General features: G+C 45.5%; 1 non-coding gene across 1 annotated transcript; it reads left to right on the top strand.

The window, feature by feature from the left end:
- Nucleotides 1-1262: 1262 nt before the first annotated feature.
- Nucleotides 1263-1337, top strand: Trnas-uga (transfer RNA serine (anticodon UGA)). The gene has a single exon. It is a non-coding gene; the product is annotated as a tRNA-Ser (tRNA).
- The last annotated feature ends 9026 nt before the right edge of the window (nt 1338-10363 follow it).

The raw sequence follows: 10363 nt of genomic DNA, 5'->3' as shown, positions 1-10363 counted from the left end.
ACATACTTACACGTTTGTGACTATTACAGCGCCATGTATCACAAAGCGAAAGAAGTGGTCCAACTAAAACATTCATAAGAATGACAAATCGACTGGTGAAAGCGTCTTCGTTTGCCTCCGACGATAAGAAGCTGCTTTGTAAAACAGAAGCGTACCCACCTAGACTTTATGGCTTACCTAAAGTTCATAAACCTGGGATTCCGTTGAGGCCAATTGTCAGCGCTATAGGCGGACCAACACACGAGTTAGCTAAGACACCTTGCCTCAATGTTGCAACCTTATGTTGGTAGGACGGACAGTCATAATAAAATTCAGCTCACTTCATTGACAAGTTAAATGAAGCCAGCGTGTGCCCGGAAGATATCCTCGTCAGTTTTGACGTTGTGTCGTTATTTACCATGATTCCGGTAAACGAAACTATCTTATGCATAGCGGATATTTTTCCTACCGATATTGTGGCATTATTCCGACACTGCCTCACCACAACCTATTTTCAATACAATAATGACTTTTATGAACAGATTGACGGGGTGGATATGGGCAGTCCTCTTAGTCCTGCTGTGGCTAACTTATTTATGGAGACTTTTGAACAACGGGCGTTGCAGACTGCCAGTAAGAGAGCAGCCAGATGGTATCGTTAAGTTGATGACACGTTTGTAGTATGGACACACGGAGCAGAGGAGTTGGATGTCTTCCTGACACGTTTAAACAGCGTTCATCCAAAAATCCAATTCACTATGGAGACGGAAAGGAATGGGCAATTGAATTTCCTGGATGTGTCTGTGATTAAACGACGGGACGGAACGTTGAGCCATAAGGTGTATAGAAAGCCCACACATACTGATCGTTATCTACATAAAGATTCAAACCAGCAGCCTAGACAAAAAAGAGGTGTAATGAAACCGAAACTTCCTGGCAGATTAAAACTGTGTACCCGACCGAGACTCGAACTCGGGACCTTTGCCTTTCACGGGCAAGTGCTCTACCACTTGCCCGTGAAAGGCAAAGGTCCCGAGTTCGAGTCTCGGTCGGGCACACAGTTTTAATCTGCCAGGAAGTTTCATATCAGCGCACACTCCGCTGCAGAGTGAAAATCTCATTCTGGAAACATCCCCCAGGCTGTGGCTAAGCCATGTCTCAGCAATATCCTTTCTTTCAGGAGTGCTAGTTCTGCAAGGTTCGCAGGAGAGCTTCTGTATAGTTTGGAAGGTAGGAGACGAGGTACTGGCAGAAGTAAAGCTGTGAGTACCGGGCATGAGTCGTGCTTCGGTAGCTCAGTTGGTAGAGCACTTGCCCGTGAAAGGCAAAGGTCCCGAGTTCGAGTCTCGGTCGGGCACACAGTTTTAATCTGCCAGGAAGTTTCATATCAGCGCACACTCCGCTGCAGAGTGAAAATCTCATTCTGTAATGAAACCCTTGGTAGACGGGGGGGAAAAATTTGTGAACCTGTTAATTTAAAAGATGAGATTGAACATCTACGGTCAACTTTCGCGAAGAATGGCTATTCTAGCAAAGACATAGTTGGAGCACTTCGCTCTAGGCAGAGAATCAGGAGTAACGACGAACAACAGTCGCCAATGGGAAAAGTTTTTCTTCCGTAGATTAGTAAGGTCACAGATCGCATTGGGAAAGTTTTAATCAAGTATGGGGTAGAAACTATTTTCATACCCACCAGGAAAATAAAAGAATTTTTAAGATCGGCAAAAGACGCACGATACCTTTTGACTACACCGGGGGTATATAAAATTCCTTGTAGTTGTGGACAGGTTTATATCGGTACCACAAAGAGAAGTGTGAACACCCGTCTTGTTGAACATAAGAGGAATTGTCGCCTGGGTCACACGGATAAATCGGCCGTAGTGGAACATGTTTACCAGGAAGGTGATCATGAAATAAAATTCAGCGAGACGAGCGTCATATCAAAAACCTCGCATTATTATGCACGCTTGTATAGAGAGGCTATCGAGATTGATAAACATCGTAATAATTTTAACAGGAAAGACGATGGTGTTAAACTGGATAAAAATTTGGATGTCAGCGTTGCACCGCGTGACGATCGATTACTTTCAATCGAGAATGTTGGCATCGCCAGAGACAATCTCATAGCCGACGCCACGTGATCGGCAGTGGCGCCCTCTGCACTGCCTACATAATCAGCGCTTCCTCGAGTTCTCTTCGCAGTTCGCCGCTGTACCTCCGAGGATGTCTCCCGCAGTCGGAGACGAAACGTCAGGAGAGAGTTTTATACTTCGACCACGGCCTGTCAGCCCGGAAGTTTTAAGTGAAGACAAAACCGACCGTGAAAGCTTACATTGCATCATAAAACGTTCATACTTCTCTACGTACTACACGAATATGTAATAAAAAAGGAGAGGTCCTATTTAAAAAAAAACGCAGTTGATATCTGTTTGACCTATGGCAGCGCCATCTAGCGGGCCAACCATAGCGCCATCTGCTTTTCCCCCCTTCAAGCTAGACGAGTTTCGGTCTCTGTAGTTTTTTCGTTTGATGCTTATTTCGTGAGATATTTGGCCCGGTCACTATCAATGGACCACCCCGTATATACACTCCTGAAATGGAAAAAGGAACACATTGACACCGGTGTGTCAGACCCACCATACTTGCTCCGGACACTGCGAGAGGGCTGTACAAGCAATGATCACACGCACGGCACAGCGGACACACCAGGAACCGCGGTGTTGGGCGTCGAATGGCGCTAGCTGCGCAGCATTTGTGCACCGGCGCCGTCAGTGTCAGCCAGTTTGCCGTGGCATACGGAGCTCCATCGCAGTCTTTAACACTGGTAGCATGCCGCGACAGCGTGGACGTGAACCGTATGTGCAGTTGACGGACTTTGAGCGAGGGCGTATAGTGGGCATGCGGGAGGCCGGGTGGACGTACCGCCGAATTGCTCAACACGTGGGGCGTGAGGTCTCCACAGTACATCGATGTTGTCGCCAGTGGTCGGCGGAAGGTGCACGTGCCCGTCGACCTGGGACCGGACCGCAGCGACGCACGGATGCACGCCAAGACCGTAGGATCCTTCGCAGTGCCGTAGGGGACCGCACCGCCACTTCCCAGCAAATTAGGGACACTGTTGCTCCTGGGGTATCGGCGAGGACCATTCGCAACCGTCTCCATGAAGCTGGGCTACGGTCCCGCACACCGTTAGGCCGTCTTCCGCTCACGCCCCAACATCGTGCAGCCCGCCTCCAGTGGTGTCGCGACAGGCGTGAATGGAGGGACGAATGGAGACGTGTCGTCTTCAGCGATGAGAGTCGCTTCTGCCTTGGTGCCAATGATGGTCGTATGCGTGTTTGGCGCCGTGCAGGTGAGCGCCACAATCAGGACTGCATACGACCGAGGCACACAGGGCCAACACCCGGCATCATGGTGTGGGGAGCGATCTCCTACACTGGCCGTACACCACTGGTGATCGTCGAGGGGACACTGAATAGTGCACGGTACATCCAAACCGTCATCGAACCCATCGTTCTACGATTCCTAGACCGGCAAGGGAACTTGCTGTTCCGCCCACATCTCGTGGTCGTGCGGTAGCGTTCTCGCTTCCCACGCCCGGGTTCCCGGGTTCGATTCCCGGCGGGGTCAGGAATTTTCTCTGCCTCGTGATGGCTGGGTGTTGTGTGCTGTCCTTAGGTTAGTTAGGTTTAAGTAGTTCTAAGTTCTAGGGGACTTATGACCACAGCAGTTGAGTCCCATAGTGATCAGAGCCATTTTCAACTTGCTGTTCCAACAGGACAATGCACGTCCGCATGTATCCCGTGCCACCCAACGTGCTCTAGAAGGTGTAAGTCAACTACCCTGGCCAGCAAGATCTCCGGATCTGTCCCCCATTGAGCATGTTTGGGACTGGATGAAGCGTCGTCTCACGCGGTCTGCACGTCCAGCACGAACGCTGGTCCAACTGAGGCGCCAGGTGGAAATGGCATGGCAAGCCGTTCCACAGGACTACATCCAGCATCTCTACGATCGTCTCCATGGGACAATAGCAGCCTGCATTGCTGCGAAAGGTGGATATACACTGTACTAGTGCCGACATTGTGCATGCTCTGTTGCCTGTGTCTATGTGCCTGTGGTTCTGTCAGTGTGATCATGTGATGTATCTGACCCCAGGAATGTGTCAATAAAGTTTCCCCTTCCTGGGACAATGAATTCACGGTGTTCTTATTTCAATTTCCAGGAGTGTATATATATATGTCACAGCTATGCGGAAAGCCTCAAGGCAAAAGTGAATAGAACAAACATATACAATGTGCAATACGAACGCCTGAAGGCCACAATTAAATTTCAAAAATTTTAAAATATATTACCATAATCTTTTGAGACAGAGGGCCGCAATATTTTCGCTTAAGGGGAAATTTTGTGAGTAAGGTTTTAAGCGGCTGAACGCCCACAATTGGTTTGCATAAATTGACTTACATAAAACACAATAATTTTTTTAAAGCATTGGCTATAATAGATTACCAACAGACCATTAAACACCCATGAAAAGGACAGTATAGACAACGGCACTCAGATGCCTTCAGTGGGGTGGGGGGGGGGGGGGAGCTGCCATCGAAACATTAACTTTCACTTGAGACAGGTGGTGAACCCAACTACACCTGATCTGTCGGTAACCCAACCAAGAGACAGTCACCGACTAACCAACCAAACGACTTGCTAGCTACCAATCGGTTCATAAAAATTCAAAGACCAAACTGTTATGGACGTGATTATCCACAATGAAGTATGTATTAAGCTGTCAAAACTACACACCATGTTGGACAGTGACTACAGGTGAGGAAAGGACGATGCCTGAAATTATGTTTGTGGCCAGGGCAGGTAACCGGAACAACAACGGCCACAAGAAGGAAAATTCCGCTGGTGGACTTGAATTGTAGTGAACCAATAAAGTTAATTCCACCGCACGGCGGCTCGATTTCACCACTACAAACAATTGGTGTTGCTCACAGGAAAAGCTCCCCAACAGTGAACCACCAAAACGAACTACAAAACATGAACGGACGTGGCTTGCGTACTTAACACACCACTCAACTTTGACGTCCTGGGTGGGTGATCCATGAAGCTCGTAGCGATCGGACAACTCCAGACACGCTCCAACACTGGGAAGGGACCGCCAGCAGATCCGGTCGACTGCACCATACGGAGATATCCTCCCTGGTCCGCACCAACCGACCAACTCCCCTCATAATGCCGACAACATCTAAAATAGTTGTCAGTGGAAATAGCACCAACTACACACACAACCTGACAAACACTTGCACGAAGCTCTAAACGATACGCAACAGTAACTAAGCACGCACGAAGACAAATCGGGAGTCGATGCGCACACACACACAGCTGACTGATGAACGATCGGCGAGCCAAAACGCGTCCGGTGGGACGACCGACCAGCGATCCACCAAGTCCGTGGCCCAACTCAAGTGACCGAGCGAGGTGGCGCAGTGGTTAGACACTGGACTCGCATTCGGGAGGACGACGGTTCAATCCCGCGTCCGGCCATCCTGATTTGGGTTTTCCGTGATTTCCCTAAATCGCTCCAGGCAAATGCCGGGATGGTTCCTTTCAAAGGGCACGGCCGACTTCCTTCACAATCCTTCCCTAATCCGATGAGACCGATGACCTCGCTGTCTGGTCTTCTTCCCCAAAACAACCAACCAACCAACTCAAGTGATGCGTGGCAGCAATGGTCAGGCGAGCCATGTCGGCGCAGACCCGAACTGACTTACGACCGACAACGACCGGGAAGGAATAGCAGTCGAGCAAAGATACTACGAGAGGAGATACACTGATATGCGCTGCTAGCGCCGCTCACGGTCAGGCAAAGCAGCAACTCAGTGACACCAGCAATTTAAATTAACGTAGTGAGGTGGAAGTACGTTGAAAACAGGATGTAAAAAACATGATGGCGGAAACATGAGCCATGCACGGCTCAAAATCTTTCAGCATATTCTCAGAGACTGCCTTCTGAAAATGCACCCAGGACCACTCACTTTATTAATGCTGCTTCCTCTGCTACAAATTGGCTTCATTCATTAGATGTTGAACTTCGATCAAATGTATACGTTTAATGAAAAGTTCTAATTTTATAATTTAAATGTTCTCCTTTTAGTATAATTGAATTGTTAATTTCCAGAATGTAAACACATGAGGTTTATGTCTAAAATCAAAAATGTATAACTGCAAACTATATGTATTTCTTAATATTTGCTGTCGTCGCCATACGAAAAGTGAATAAATAAGTGTAAAGTGTTCACATTTCCCTGGCATTCTAGCAAAGAACCAGCGTTTGCCCCCTGCCTTACCTACGTCGGATACTGTTTCTTCGTTCCATTTTACCCCTACAAATTGTTACATCCCGTTATTTGTATGAATTTTCAGAGTCCAGCTTTTTATTCATGACATTGTATTCATAGTCTACTACTTTTTTTGCACTTTGTGAGGTGGATAATTTTACGTTTATTAACATTTAGAGAAAGTTTCCCATCATTGAATTTCTTTGAAATCTTGGACATGACCTGACTGAATATTTGTGCAGCTTTCTTGCAGAAAATATCTCACTATAGATAACGCCATCAGCTGCAAAAGTCTTAGGTTGCTATTAATATCGTTTACATGGTCATTAATGTAGAATCTAAACTGCATGAGTCCCAACATACTTCGCTGGCGCGCTCCTGAAGTTACTTCTACATCCGTCGTTCACTCTCCATTCACAATAATATTAGGCGTCCTACCAAGAAATCATCGATGGAGTGAGAAATTTCGTTTCGTACTCGAAACAATGGTGGTTTCCATAATAATACTCGTGGGGGCAATGGGGGGAGGGAGGTACGCAGTCAGATGTTTTGCGTAAATGAGGATTTCTTATATCTACCTGATTGCTTTGAGCAGTACATTTAAAGTGTCGATGAAAACTGCAAGTTAGGTTTTGCTTGTCAAATATTTTGCGAATGCTTGCTTGTTGATTCGAAGGAGTTTGTTCTGATCGAGATACCTCATTTTCAGACCACTGGTTTTGTATCTCTGACTACTCAGTGTGGGATCATCTGTTGGCGCTATGATTCTATTCTGAAGATATCCTGAAACTAAGAATCATGTTCCCGACTTTTTCCAGTTTGATTCTGGCGGCGACATACCATTCAGAATGACGTACTGGATTATATCAGTGTAAAAATTTTCGACACATCTTCGTAATCGTGAGAATGTATGCTCAAAAGTTGATATCAGCCGACACTCTGACGCCTCTCTCGAATGCAGAAAATGGGTAAACGTCATCAGGAACTATAATAACGGTGCTGCATCCCTGCTTTCAGGCTGCCGTGTTTATTAATAGTTTCAAGAGGCCGATATGTCCGATTAGTGGCTAGAAATAGCAGAGGCACTTGGGCATTCAACACCGCCCACGCGTAACGCGTCACTCAGCTTACGCACTTACGCACGCTTACGCAAGCCGCGTCAATTGCCGATCGATCAGCGTGTGACATCCCACGTGCGGCGAAGTAGAAGACGTTTCCTGTTTTCGTTTCCTTTGCATTCAGTATGGTTCGTCAGCAAAAGGCTGACCGTTTAAAGGTAGTGGGACTGCTACTTCGTATAATAAGCGCCAACATACACAGGGTAAACCGAAATTCGTATACTCGAACACCACAGCGCGACTGCACGCATACTAACAGCACATTTTTTTTTTTTGTAACAAAATTTCTCATTGTGCGTATTTTCGGTAGGATATGAACGTCAAAGAGGCGCAATTTGGCAATACTGCAATCAGTTATAGGAGAACTATACTGATTCAGTACTGTGCAACGATACGGCTCAGTGCAGTGGGTTGAGCTGCACATGCTTACCACTTTTATGTCCGTTACATTTTATAAGGTCCTTGCACCAACGGTAAGGCTAGCAAACTACTTCTCAGGTATGAGGGACATTTCATAAGTAATGCACAAGTTGGTATTACTGTGGATTGTTTGATGCAACAACAATGAAAATTACGTCAGTTGTAGCTGGGAACTTGAAGAAAAAGCACGTGTTTTTGTTTTTTCGATGTGAACTTCAAAAATGGCTCTGAGCACTATGGGACTTAACATCTGAGGTCATCAGTCCCCTATATTTGTTGTTGTTGTTGTTGTGGTCTTCAGTCGTGAGACTGGTTTGATGCAGCTCTCCATGCTACTCTATCCTGTGCAAGCTTCTTCATCTCCCGGTACCTACTGCAACCTACATCCTTCTGAATCTGCTTAGTGTATTCATCTCTTAGTCTCCCTCTACGATTTTTACCCTCCACGCTGCCCTCCAATACTAAATTGGTGATCCCTTGATGCCTCAGAACGAGTCCTGCCAACAGATCCCTTCTTCTAGTAAAGTTGTGCCACAAAATCCTCTTCTCCCCAATCCTATTCAATACCTCCTCATTAATTATGTGATATACCCATCTAATCTTCAGCATTCTTCTGTAGTACCACATTTCGAAAGCTTCTATTCTCTTCTTGTCCAAACTGTTTATCGTCCATGTTTCACTTCCATATGTGGCTACATTCCATACAAATACTTCCAGAAACGACTTCCTGACACTTAAATCTATACTCGATGTTAACAAATTTCTCTTCTTCAGAAACGCTTTCCTTGCCATTGCCAATCTACGTTTTATATCCTCTCTACGTCGACCATCATCAGTTATTTTTCTCCCCAAATAGCAGAACTCCTTTACTACTTTAAGTGTCTCATTTCCTAATCTAATTCCCTCAGCATCAACCGACTTAATTCGACTACATTCCATTATCCTCATTTTGCTTTTGTTGATGTTCATCGTATATCCTTCCTTCAAGACACTGTCCATTCCGTTCAACTGCTCTTGCAAGTCCTTTGCTGTCTCTGAGAGAATTACAATGTCATCGGCGAACTTCATAGTTTTTATTTCTTATCTATGGATTTTAACTCCTACTCCGAATTTTTCTAGACTTAGAACTACTTAAACCTAACTAACCTAAGGACACTACACACATCCATGGCCGAGGCTGGAATCGAACCTGCGACCGTAGCAGCAGCGCGGTTCCGGACTGAAGCGCCTAGAACCGATCGGCCACAACGGCCGGCCCTGTGTACTGTAACATAAAACTGGCGAGTGGTAGAAATGGACCCTGCACGGGTCTCGGGTACTGTGACTGTTGAAGACCAAAGGTCGTACATCAAGATCGAAACTTTACGCGCCATAAGCCAGACAGAAATCCATAGTGCGTTAAGTCGTCATGTGACTAGGCCCTCCCTTCGGGTAGACCGTTCGCCGCGTGCAAGTCTTTCGATTTGACGCCACTTCGGCGACTTGCTGGTCTATGGGGATGAAATGATGATGATTAGGACAACACAACACCCAGTCCCTGAGAGAGAAAATCTCCGACCCAGCGGGGAATTGAACTCGGGTCCTTAGGGTTGACAGTCTGTCGCGCTGACCACTTTTTTCTTTTTTCTTTTTTTAATTTCGTCTTGTTCTATATTGTTCGTTGAATTTGTTCGTGGCGGACTCGTTCAGGTTGTTCGTTGATCCGTTCACTCAGTTTTTTTTATTACAGAGGGTATCTGAACCCTCTGACCGAACACGCTGAGCTACCGTGCCGGCGACCACTCAGCTACTGTGGGCCGACAGTGAGTTAAGGTGGGTAGGGGGTAGGACGTCAAACGGGCCGACTTGGAGCAGGAGAGGCACCACAGGGCATTTTAATTTCCGCTGTCTATACTTTTACAAGTAAATTCTTATAACTTTGTCAGCATGACCAGGAAGGATTCAAGATTCACATTCATAGCAATGAAAGTTCAGAAACAGAACAAAATAATTTTTTTTACATGTGAAATTTCATACTTTTTTCTCTTACTATTGCCTGCATTTGTTGATATAGGTACACTTTTCTTCATAAGTAAGAGAGATTCTTCGATGAATATTACACAGCATACAAACCATACTTACATGTGTATGAAACTCTAGAATTTATTTAATTTGTGGAAAAATGAATGATCTGTTACATTTTAAACATGTTTTTAAAAAATTCTAATTTTTTAAGTATTTATCTCAATTTTTACCACAGGTTTTAAGAGAATTGGAAAATTCTAGAGTTTTGCATTAAGGAATTTGTTTTTAACAAGCAGTGCAAAATTCATCGGAGAATCTCTCCTACTTGTGAAGAATTGTACCTTGATGTGAAAAAATGATGACATTTCACACGTAAAAAAAAATTATTTTGTTATGTTTTTGAACTTCACTGCTATGTGTGTGAGGCCTGAATCCTTCCTTGTCATGAATTTATTTATAAAAATATAGACAGTGGAAATTAAAATGTGCTGTGGTGTCTCTCCT

The sequence above is a fragment of the Schistocerca cancellata genome, chromosome 12, assembly GCF_023864275.1.
Source record: "Schistocerca cancellata isolate TAMUIC-IGC-003103 chromosome 12, iqSchCanc2.1, whole genome shotgun sequence".
Taxonomy (NCBI): Eukaryota; Metazoa; Arthropoda; class Insecta; order Orthoptera; family Acrididae; genus Schistocerca; species Schistocerca cancellata.
The sequence above is the reverse complement of the archived record's forward strand: the minus strand, read 5'-3'. Positions and strand labels throughout refer to the sequence as shown.